Source organism: Corvus kubaryi, unplaced genomic scaffold (assembly GCF_017639235.1).
Source record: "Corvus kubaryi isolate FWS band 111438036 unplaced genomic scaffold, C.kubaryi_AGA036_p1.0 37394, whole genome shotgun sequence".
Classification (NCBI taxonomy): domain Eukaryota; kingdom Metazoa; phylum Chordata; class Aves; order Passeriformes; family Corvidae; genus Corvus; species Corvus kubaryi.
The window spans coordinates 16,757,769-16,769,648 of NW_024581133.1; the positions used below are offsets into that span (position 1 = coordinate 16,757,769).

The following is an 11,880-nucleotide window of genomic DNA, read 5'->3' on the forward strand; positions in this document are numbered from 1 at the left end:
ATAAGTGTTTTTGGGAGCAAAATACATGTTACAAGGCTCCTGCAAGGCCTTAGTTTGTACTAGAGGCTGACAGATAAAGCTCCAACCACACTGTGCACAGGTACGTTACTCTCATCTCTTGCTCCTTCCTTGCTTAGCACAAGGATGGTGTGTCAGGTAGTTGAGCTCCAAGCGTTCAAGTCCCCATGCATGTGTGGCTTCCAGTGGTGCTGCTGTAGTCAGGAGGGCTTCCCATAAGGAAGTGCTGTGCTGGGAATTGTTTGTAGAGTAGGGCTCAAGGCCACCCAGGGAGTCAGAGGCTGTGCAGGAGTAGAGCAGAGGAGCTCTTGGCACTGGGCCACGAATCTCACACAGCTGAGTGTGCTGCCAGCTCCACTGGATTGCTGTTAGGGTCCCGTGATATGTGCTTGAGTCCTTAACAATGTGTCTGGGTGAGGTCAGACCCTTTGTTTGCTGCTTAAAATTGCTTTTCAGGAGACCACAAACTGCTTTGTGGTTTGGGGAATCTAAGTTCAACTCTCACTGTGTCTAAGGGTAAGAGGAGGCTGTTGTTTTCATGTCTCTTAATATCATGTCACCATTAATAGGGCAAGCATGTGCAAGCAAGGAGATAAGAATTAATCTGAAAAAAATCTGTTTGCAGAGTAGACTTGCCCAAAGTGCACTGTTGCAGATGAATCCATAAAGCTTCACGTTAGACTAATAAAAGCTTTCCAGTTTTAAGGAGAGCTGAATGGAACAGTGAACATGATGATGATGAATCACACCAAGTGGCTTTTTTGCTGACTAGCAACAGACACATGAATACACATAAGGGTGTATTAGCTGGAGCAGGAAAACTGTTTCTACCATATCTCATAAGCCACTACCCCTCATGGGTTCTTTGCATGCAGTGTCTAATCAGACAAAACCCGGTGAAGCTACAAAGCATTGGCTTGTAAAAATAAGTAAGTTGAGCCCTGATTTAACCCCATTACAGCAAATTTGCAGCTACTTTGCTATGTTAACTAAAAATTTGTTAAATCACAGAATCCTGCTTCCTTCAGCATTCCTCAAAATGTGTGTCCTGGTTTGGAGATTTACTCGCCCTTTTTTTCAATGCAAAAACACATTTGGCAGTTTGAAATATATCCTAATCGTGCAGGCATGCTCTGTAATTGTCTGGGTTGGTTTTTGAGCTGACCTCTGAATGAAACGAGTAGTTTGGAGAGCATCAGAACTGGCAAAACCTGCCTTCTTGCAGATTCCTGTCTCATGGTTGGCTGTAAACTTGGAATGAATTATTTTCCAGATATGGAGACATTTGTGTTGCCTCCCGCTCCCCTTGGGATTTCTCTGATATCAAATAATATACAAGGCATGCAGCAGGGTGTGCTTTCCTACCATCAGAACCCTCAGAGGCATGTTCTATCTTAATGGTTCCTTATGTTCACAAAACTTGCAGAAATGTAATTTATCTTTTAGAGTTCGATCTGGTCAGTCAGTTCAATCAAGAGTGATTGAATGGGGTGAGAGATAAGAAAGAAAAGAAACTTAGTTTAAGAAATAAGGCTAAAGGAGTGGGCTGCACCTATAGAGCACTGCCTCTCAGCTCTAGCACCCAAGTGAGAAATGTGGATCTGTAAGGTGTTATGTGTATTAAATGCTACTCAAAATCTGTGTTGTCAGACTTAACTATACTGTTAATATCATAGGAATATCTGTTAACTGGGCTGTCTGCGACTGCTGTAATGTTCGTTAGTGGCAGCAAAGAAGAAAGTGATTAGCCAACTAAATTTTAAATTTGGGGGAGGAAATACTTTTTACATGTCTCAGCACATATTAAAATATAGTACTTTTTTCCTCAGGTGGGCTTCTTTTAATAATAAAACAGGAACATCAGTGAAAGATTAAGTGGGAATTGCTGAAAAAAGGTCAAAGCAGAGGAAACAAGGATAATGCTTTTTATCTTTACAGAGGGTTTTTTGAAAGCATGCACAGGAATAGCTGTTTTAATAGAGGGAAGCTGTGTAACTTACTGTCTTCAGTGTGTGTTGTGTTCTTTCCAAGGTACAGGGAATCTGTACAAGTTTGCATAATCTTCTTGGCTTCATTTGCAAACCCATCTAGTTTTCTGTAAATCAGAGCCTTGCCAATTCAGCTGCTGCTGAGAATTGCATAAATGCAGGATACCTCTCAATGCCATCTAGATAATCCAGGTGGAAACAATGGGAAACAGAAGCAGATAGAAGTCTTACAGACACATAAAACCCCTCACTCCTTTCCGTTTGTTATTTCCTGACTCATAATGCACCAAAATAAAAGGACATTATGTAGTATTTTGGATTTGAGTATTGTGGACCTTAAGGACACCACAGCACTGGGTTCTTCCTGTCTCTGCTAGTTTGAGGAATAGGTGGATAAAGATTAAACAGCATTTTTTTTCATTAAAAAAACAGAGCAAACACACAGAAAAAAAACCCCAAGTCTGCAGACCCAGCTGCAACTGCCAGTACTGCACATCATAACACACTGACATGCAGGGTTGTGAGAACATTCATCTATTCTTCACAGCAAGAATATATGGATCATGGATATAAAGAGTTATGAATGTCTGAGGCCATAATCCAGCAAAGTATTTTGAATGCCTTCTACTCCAGGGCCTCACCTGCATCTCCTTCTTGGGGTTGTTCCTTTCTTTGATGTAGTTTTCATTCTCTGCCCTGAGACACAAAGAGAAATGTCAAGGAAGAATCCATGTGGTCTGTCTCAGGCAAAGCTGAGACAGCAGCTGTGGCAAACAGTGTTTTTCCTTGGCTTAAACCTGCAAAGTGCTACAGCCAGTGATAGCTGGCTGTGCCACTGAGGAAAATTATGCAGGTCTGGTGTTTCTACAGTACAATTTGTGAAAGAGTAATCAGGCTGGTGCAACTTGCAAAGCTCTGATAAGTTGTTTTAACTTGGGACACATTGGTATTGGTATTAACATGGAGATCTGTGTGAGTTTCCAGTTTAAAAATAGAGCATTTCTTTGCAGGCCCAACTGATAGTTTGTTATGTTTTTCTTGACAACAATATTAGTTGGAGAAATAGCCTGGGAAAATGCCTCAAAATCTTTCCTGGATTATGATTTTTTGCAGCCAGCAAGGATGAGCCTGCCAGACTTCTTTCTACTTAATCTGGATTGCTGTGCTACTTCCCTATTTTTTATTGTACACATGTAGACTATGAACTAGAATAAAAGGGTGATGTAATCTGTGCAGGCTGTCCAGAAAAAAAAAAACCTGGAAGATTAGTTAGGTGAGAAAGTAAGAAGGGAAACAAGAAGATAGAATTGCATATGGGGGCTAAAGGCCAGTCAGGAGGGTATAGAGAACATGAAGGTGATCTACAGAGGGATGAATCCTCCCCTCTAAATGCTGCTGTGTTTTTATGCCTTATCCTGCTCCTACAGCCTCCATTTGTCTGTGCAGCCACCACATTCCTTTGCCACAGGGGAAGATGTTTGGCAAGGTCTAGGTAACCGGAAATTCTTTGTCACCCTTGTCTGCGTTTAAAGTATGCAGGAACTTTTTCTGTAAAAATCCTTTCAGTGGTTCCTGCCACACTGGCAGAATCTGGGTTAAATTTCTCCATGCTAGGACTTCATTATCAATTATCTTAACCAGGAAATTACGACACTTCAGAAAATAAAAATAAAAATGCAAACCCACCATTTTTTGCTGCTTTTCAGCAGATAGCAAACATGTAGCACACATGTGTGTGCTTTTATTACATTCACATGCTGCCGTGTCTGAGTGCAAGGCATTTCCAGGAAATTAACAACTGCTGGGAAGGACTGTGGATACAAGAGACAGCCCAACTTACAACCCAAACTGGTTGTTAGTCCATGGGAGGTGCTCAGTGCTGAGACTTAGTGTCATAAATTGGAATGAAAAGCACACAGGCTTACATGTCTGCGTGCAGGAGGTACAGACATTATTGCCGTTTTGTGCAATTAAGGTGTTGACTCCTCCCTCTGCTTCTCCATCAGTGTATGAGCTGCCAGCATTAGGAACACTACAGCTGGCAAAAGGACTGTTAGGAAGGGTTTACTCTGGTTCCATTATATTTGTGAGTCACAAGCTATTAACAGTTTGGATTTAATTAAAGAAAAATTCTAAAATCCAAGTTTAAATTGAGTGCAGATTGTGTAGGGATTTGTGCCATTTCAGCTAAGTTGTTTTAAAGATCATTTTACCAACCCACCCAGGTGCATACACAGCTTTGGCCATAGACACATATGGAGTACATACAGCTAAGGCCTGCCTGTTTGACTAAGCCTTAGTCAAACAAACAGTTCCATTAGAGCAAAGTCTCAGTGTTGCAGAATTGAGCTTTAATAGCCATTACACAATGAAAAGTTCTCTCTTGTGTCAAAGCTGCTGGGTCTTTAGCTGCTGTGACATTTGGTATGAAGGTTTAAAAACCAAACAGCTGCCCACAATGAGCATGGCAATGTTATTTTTCAATTTCTAAAGAAAAGGCTGATGTTCAGAGGTGCTGAGCAGTTCTTTTTGATCTGAGTAGGACACCTGCATACTGTATTAAATGTGTGAGATGGCAGAAATTCCTTTTTAAACTACTTTAAACCCAGAAAGCCCTGAAATCTGTTTTCCCAGTTTCTCTTTTGCCCATGTCTGTTTTGCCTGTGAATCAATAGCGACAACATTTCTCTTTAACATATGTGTCACTGTCAGTTATAGATACATTTCTCAGACAACATGGGGATTTAGCTTTGCTTCTATTTTATTTTCCTGGTTGAGAATTTACAAGAACACAACAGTCCACATAAAAAATGCTTTTTACTCACACCTGTTGTTTAAATTTGCCAGGCACTAAGTTGTGCAGGAACTTGTTAGCTTTCATTACAGCACCTGGAAAAAATGTCGTCATTCTCTAAGTAGAGCACAGCCTACCCTCCAGCACCAGCACACCTTGAGCTTGATTCTCCTATGATGGATGTGTCCTTATCTTGCTTACCTTCACACTGCAGATTGCTTTTATTGGTGATGAAAGGATGGAAAGAACCTAAGCTGAGTGGCAGACATTGAGATGAGTGTGCAGGTAGTAAAACTGTTCTCTACTGAGTAATGTTAATCACACTGAGGCGTAACTGTAAGGTAAGTGTGATGTACATTGCTACACACCAGAAAGTACAAGCATCTGAAACAAGGAAACGGTCCTGGTTTCATTCAAGGTAAAAGAAATAAATGATAGTATTTCCAGTTCAAGCAGCTGTTGAGTTATTCCAAGTCACAAAAGAGATGAACTGTGTCACACTTAGTGCTTACTGGAGAAGTCACTCATCCCAGGCAGTTGTCTTCCCTCAGCAGCAGTTTTAAAAATTTTCTTAGTTGTTTCCCATAGCCCTGCTTGCAAAGATACAAAACAAATACCTACTTTAGTTTTTGCAAATATCCTATTGCAGTATAAATCTGTGCAAATATCATTAACTTGATTTATCCTGTATGGAAAGGGAATAAAGTAAAATCCCTGCTTACTGATTTCTGTAGCATATAGCAATTGTATACTTAGACATCTTTAGAGAGGCTCTTTTGAAATATGTCTGAGTTTAGGAAGAAAAATATGAAGAAAAGGAATGGACTTTGTAGTATGCATGGACTCACTCCAAAAAGAATATGCAAGCCCAGTGCCAAATGCCTCCACCCAAATACCCGAGACGTTACTAATTTGATAAGAGTCCTTTTCCTGTTTTTTACTAGCCTGTGCAGTTTCTCAAGCTATCTGTACTGTGTTCCCACGAAGAGCAATTTTAGTGGCATGGAACATCTCTGCAAAGCGAAATGAAGGTGTAGTTGCAGCACAGGTAGGTGAAAGCACACGGGAATGGATGGTCAGAGCAGTAAATGTGTGGAAAGTGGGCTGGCAACCAGCCTGCACGTATAGCTGGGTGAGTATTTGGCATAAACTGCAGAGAAGCCTTTTGCTTATGGCAGTAGATATTAGTAAAAATATATGCTGGGGCTTCAGATAATGTTGAATGGCTTGGAAAAATTGCTAGACTAGGTACTGAGCAGGATCTAGAGTCTTTTCTCTAGAAGAACATGTAAGTACAGTAAATGCAAATCAGGACTGTATTCTTCACACAGGGTACGCCTGAAGATTCACACAGAAAATTCAGAACCACGTTTTCCCTCCCACTGCTGTATCTGTCCAAGCAAATGTGCCTGTTGTCTTTCTTCCTGACTGGTAGACACCTGCTGTGGAGGTGGCACTTGGTGCTGGCACCTGAGGATGGCTGAACGCAGTCGCCTGGCCCACTTCTCTCACCAGTAAGTCAGTGTCAGGCTGTCAGAGTTCTCACAGCCACATCTTTGACTCACAGACTCTGGGACATGTTCATTTCATTAAGCTTTGTATTTTGAGGAGAAAGGGTAGAAAGAGAGGTAGTTACCACCCAGTTGTGAGGAGCTCTCCCTAGAGCAAGCCAGAAAGCTTTTCCCAAGTGCCTGCGCACGTAATTCTATCTTTGGGCATATGAGCCTCACAATACCTTGTGGTTAATATGTTTCATCTTTCTGGTGTTTTACACCTTCCATGGTTTGTTACTTTGTTTTGAACAACATAGTTGAGTCTCAAAAGATACACATAGAAGATTAAAACTCACTGATGCTGTGTGGTCCCTCTGGCACTGTGAGCAGTGGTGATGCACACCATCGTTTTCCATGGTGTCTTGTACCTCTGCCCAGTAAGTGAGAGAAAAGCTGGAGAGGGTAAAAAGGTTACACACAGCAACTGAATTCTAATGATAAATGTGAAGACATTCTCAGGCACAAAATTGTTCAGTCCTCTCTGTGTTGTTTTCCAGAAGAGATTGTTACCTGGAGAAAAACTTCAGGAAAAACAGAAAAAAATTCTGCATGTTTTCTTTTCTTTGGAGGGAGAGTGTGTGTGTGGTGGTTTTCTCTTTTTTACACTGATGTATTTCACAAATGTTCCTTCACCACATACTTTCAGCTGGTGAAAATTATTTTTCTTCTGAGTCCCAAAAAGTTTCAAGTAGACCCTGAATTGAAACTATGAGGAAATCACCACTGCAAAACTGGAATTTTAAAACTAATGTTTTTGCAAAGAAGAAAAATAAATGTGTGTGCCCTTTGGCTGATCTGTAACCACAGCATGGTCTTTTCAGCATTCCTTTTCTTAACATGCAAAATATTTTCCAAACTCCCATCCTGTTTTTTTAGGAACTGTGTCAGACCGCATGCAACTTCTGAAACTAAGGCAGTAACGGTATGGCACTATAAAACTTTCATACTCTATTTTATTGAAAGTATATAATGTCCAGGTGACACATCCTGAGTACACAGGAAAATGGAGTAGATTAAGCAGAGCTGATGATCTCACTGTCTGAAGACCCACTGCTTTTAATCCTACTCTTTCTCTTGGTCCAGACATCTTACACGCTTAAAGATTTGTTCCTGACTAATGTTTCTCAGCTGAGCTGTTGGGAAATTCACCTACCTATGACCTTAGTTTGGAAAAAAACCCAAACCAGCCCAAACAACTCAGGGAAGATTTTAATCTTAAACTCAAGCTGTGAGTATGTCCTTATTTCTGTACCTCTAGGGGGAACGTGCCTGGTTTTATGGCTGGGTCTGACTGTCCTAGCATAGAATGTTACTGGTGCACTTTGGTAGAGCAGCACTGTTACTGCAATGGTACATACATTGAGATCATGCAGCTCTTACCTTACTTGATAAATAATAATACTCTGAGAACTGCTATACTGACCAAGACCAAGCAAAAAAATGTATGTGGGTGAGGAGAACGTAATAACTGAGTTAATTCTGTGACAACCAAGAAAGCTTCCACGGCAGTGGAACCGCTCCTTTTGCTAGCAACTGGTTGAATGGGTGAGGGTTTTTACTGCCATCTACTGTACAAATGCTTCAAGCCAGAGGGAAATAAAAATTCTGTCTCTTGGCTCTCAGATGAAATTGCTTCTGAAAAGCGAGAGAAAGCGGAGCTTGATTTCTCTCTACATCTAATATTCCCTTTATTTACCTTCTTTTCAAATTCAGAAAGAATTTGGGTCTTTTATATCCTTCCTGTGCTGAGAGTAGAATCATCAGGTTTGATCAAGGGAATCGTTATCCCTTCAATCTTTGCATTTTCCATCAACATAAATTTTCCACATATCTATGTATATATAGATAATATTTTTATTGCTGTTTTCCTATTTTTCTTCATTTTATCTAGTACAAATATAAATTACAGTCCTTTTTGACAACTTTAGCTCTTGTCTGTTAATTATATTCCATTAGATTCAACATTTTAGATCCAGAAATCTTTACAAAAGTTAGTCTTTAATTATTGAAATCCAGTTGGAATAATGGGAATCCATTGGATTAATGGACCATTTCATTGTTCCACAATAAATCCAAAAAAGAAGACAAAGGAGCTTCCTTATACTACTACTTTCTTCATTTTTAAAAGCCCTTTCCTACACATTCAACCTACAAGCTTCAGTCTGGGTATTTAATAATATGAAAGAGCAGAGATGGGCTCATGATTTCAGGTCTGACCAGCCCTTTATCAGGGGAATACTGATACTAATCACTTGCTTTCTATCTTTCAAACCTTACATGTTTTTTGTTAAAAACATTACCCATTTTTTTCAATGGAAGGGTTACATTTAGGGGCACATCACTGGAGAGTGTCAGTGAACTCAAAAAGCAAAGGAGATCATCATAGCAAAAAATAACGTGATCAAAGTCCAGACCCTACAAGCAGGAACAGTCATAATAACATCTGTTAAACATTGCTGAGACATCAGAATCCACAAAAGCATTTGCAGAAATGGAGGAGGACTGATGGAAGTGATGAAGTTGTTTTCAAAATTCCTGATTTTTTTTTTTTACCCCAAGAGTTATGTTTTAGGAAATGTTGATGAAGCCTCACAATTTGCAAATGCCTGATGTTTCCACAAACTGGTGACCATCAGCAGCAGAGTGAGCATATTGCACCTTTTGCTGGTGGGCTACACCACGGCAGAACAGCACAAAAGCTGCTGCCCACCTTCCTGTGGTTCCCCGGCTCACATCATCACAGTGTTATGAAAAAGCCAGTGAATGCTGTAGCATACAACTGAAGAGCAAGGTAACTGGGAGGATACATCAGCACTTTGTTTGAAGATCTTGTATTATTGAGCACTTGGTGTTTGCCTTAAAGGCTCTAAAACCTTAAGGGATTCTTGATGGTGAGACTCCAAAGCTGGGCCCAAGTGGAGGTGAGTGAGCACAGCCCTGACCCATTGTGTCACACCATTCTTTAGCGTCTGAATAAGGCATATCTCAGCACAAATCCAGCAAGTATAGCCTGGCAAGGACGCAGAGCAGGGGAAAAGTCAGCTGGTTTAGTGTTAAACCAACTACGTGGAGTTTTTACGACCATGCCAAGGGGGTCTCCAGATTGACTTTTCTGGCTGTATTACATAAAGAAGATGGATTACAGGTGAGACTCTGTGCCTATACTTCTGAGTCACTGATGGACAAGAATAGAAGAAAAACATTGTCTTTTTTGTTAAATTAGAATTGGATGAGCCTCATTTTCTATTGCTATCAGTAGAAAAAGAGTAGAAAATCCTCAAAACACTGTAAGCCTGATACCTCAACTCAAAGTTAGCAAACCCAGCAGTTTAAAGGAAGATAAAACAGATGACAGCAGGCCAAGTTGTGCTACTGGACTTAGCACAAAGCTCTCCATTAAGGCAACCAGATTAAAATGGCAAGCTCTGTTTCTGGCCCATTCAAAAGTGTGATGTCAAAGAGTGTTTGTGTGAGCAGGTTAATGTAAGAATGCAGAGAATCCTGCTGCAAAAAGCTTCCAGAGACAGTCTAACACAGTGAAAATGAGTTACAAGAAAGTAAATATATCATCTTGTACCAGTTGGGTATGAAGTTGTACTGTGATAAGCAATGGAGTTTTATTGGGAAACTACTAATGAGCAATAAATGCCTGCAGTGAAAAGGGTAACATCTGGTCTGCAGTTGATTTCACACATGAAAGCTATTTGGCCTGACTTTCTGTCAAATCCTGCAATTTTTGAGATCATCGGACATGAAGAAGATTGAAATCCCTAGGTTAGCATCTCAAAACAGTAAGCCATACTTGTAAGCAGAAGTGGGGAGTCTGTCCTTTTAGAACTCTGCATATGCCAGCTGTGCCATCCACACTGCTCCAGGCTGAAACCTGACACTATAGCCAGCGCTGGAAGATTCAGCTTTTGTAAGTAATTCCTGACAAACCTAGATCAAATGTACTCATCTTGCAGTTAAAAGGTTTTATCTGGGTGTTACCCTAGCTTGCTGTACTTCTGCCCTGCCATATGTTTAACAGCAGGCGTTTTTCATTTGATTCTGCAAACATTTGCTGGGGAGTGCAGAGTTAAGAAATTATTTTGTGGCTTGAAGTATTCTTCACCTTCACTCTTCTCACCTTCACTCTTCTATCTTTTTCGTATACATCAGTGCAATGAAAGTGTTGGTTAAAACCAGGTTATTTTGTCAGAGCCACATTGGTGCTGGTAGGAGTTACAAACTCCATCAGGAAGAAGAGTGAGTGGTGCTGAGCCTGCTGGGGGCTCTGGGCATTCCAGTTACCCAGCAGAGAGGCATTATGCTTCAAAAACCTTTATTTTCAAAGAGTAAGACTTTGGGGACAATTCACAGGGATTTGGCTCATTTTGCCAAATACCACCTGTAACTGCACATGGACACAGCTGGTGGCTTTTAGTGGTTAACTAAAGGAGCCAGCTCTAAGTCCCCTGTACTTGGCACTGGTGAGGTCACCTCTCAAGTGCTGTGTCCAGTTCATGTGACCCTTCATGACGAGGACACTGAGGTGCTGCAGTGGGTCCAGAGAAGGACAATGGAGATGGGGAAGGGTCTGGAGCACAAGTCTGATGAGGAACAGGTGAGGGAGCTGGGGGTGTTTAGCCTGGAGAAAAGGAGCTTTCTAGGGAGACCTTATTGCCTTCTAGAACTCCCTACACCAAGAGGGTGTAGTCAGATGGGGGTCGGGATTTGTTCCCACGCAACAAGTTACAGGATGAGAGGACATAGTCTTAAGCTACGCCAGGGGAGGTTTAGGATGGACACTAGGAGGAATTTCTTCACTGAAAGGGTGGCATAGGAGTGGGCTGACCAGGAAGGTGTTGGAGTCACCGACCCTGAAGGTGTTCAGGGAAAGACTGGACGTTGCGCTTGGTGCCATGGTTTGGTTGATAAGGTGGTGTTCGGTCACAGGCTGGACTCACTGATCTCAGAGGTCTTTTCCAACCTAATTGTTCCTGTGATTCTGTTCATCGCCCTGGCCGGCCAGTCGTGCCGAGTCCCGGGGAGGCGGCCCGAGTGCCGGGTGTCCCGCTCACGGAGCGAGCCCGTTTGCAGCCCGCGACGAAGGCGGCCGAGCTGCCCTGCCCTGCCCTGCCCTGCGCTGCGCTGCCCTGCCCTGCGCTGCGCTGCCCTGCGCTGCCCTGCCCTGCGCTGCGCTGCGCTGCCCTGCCCTGCGCTGCGCTGCCCTGCCCTGCGCTGCGCTGCCCTGCGCTGCCCTGCCCTGCGCTGCCCTGCGCTGCCCTGCCCTACGCTGCGCTGCGCTGCCCTGCGCTGCCCTGCCCTACGCTGCGCTGCGCTGCCCTGCCCTGCGCTGCGCTGCCCTGCGCTGCGCTGCCCTGCGCTGCCCTGCCCTACGCTGCGCTGCCCTGCGCTGCGCTGCCCTGCCCTACGCTGCGCTGCCCTGCGCTGCCCTGCCCTGCGCTGCCCTGCGCTGTCCTGCCCTGCCCTGCGCTGCGCTGCCCTGCGCTGCCCTGCCCTGCGCTGCGCTGCGCTGCCCTGC

At 42.9% G+C, this 11,880-nt stretch overlaps 1 protein-coding gene across 2 annotated transcripts in view; it reads left to right on the plus strand.

Annotated features, from left to right (window-relative positions):
• The first annotated feature begins 3,360 nt into the window (after positions 1-3,360).
• The window catches only part of LACTB (lactamase beta), a 20,201-nt gene continuing 11,681 nt past the window's right edge, over positions 3,361-11,880 (plus strand). Inside the window, exons 1-2 of one of the 2 annotated variants that reach the window (XM_042039778.1) lie at positions 3,361-5,848; positions 6,132-6,314. The gene's annotated coding sequence lies outside the window, so the exon portion shown is untranslated. Of the gene's footprint in view, positions 5,849-6,131; positions 6,315-8,310; positions 10,273-11,880 lie in introns of those variants that run through there. The other variant, XM_042039779.1, reaches the window with a different exon arrangement.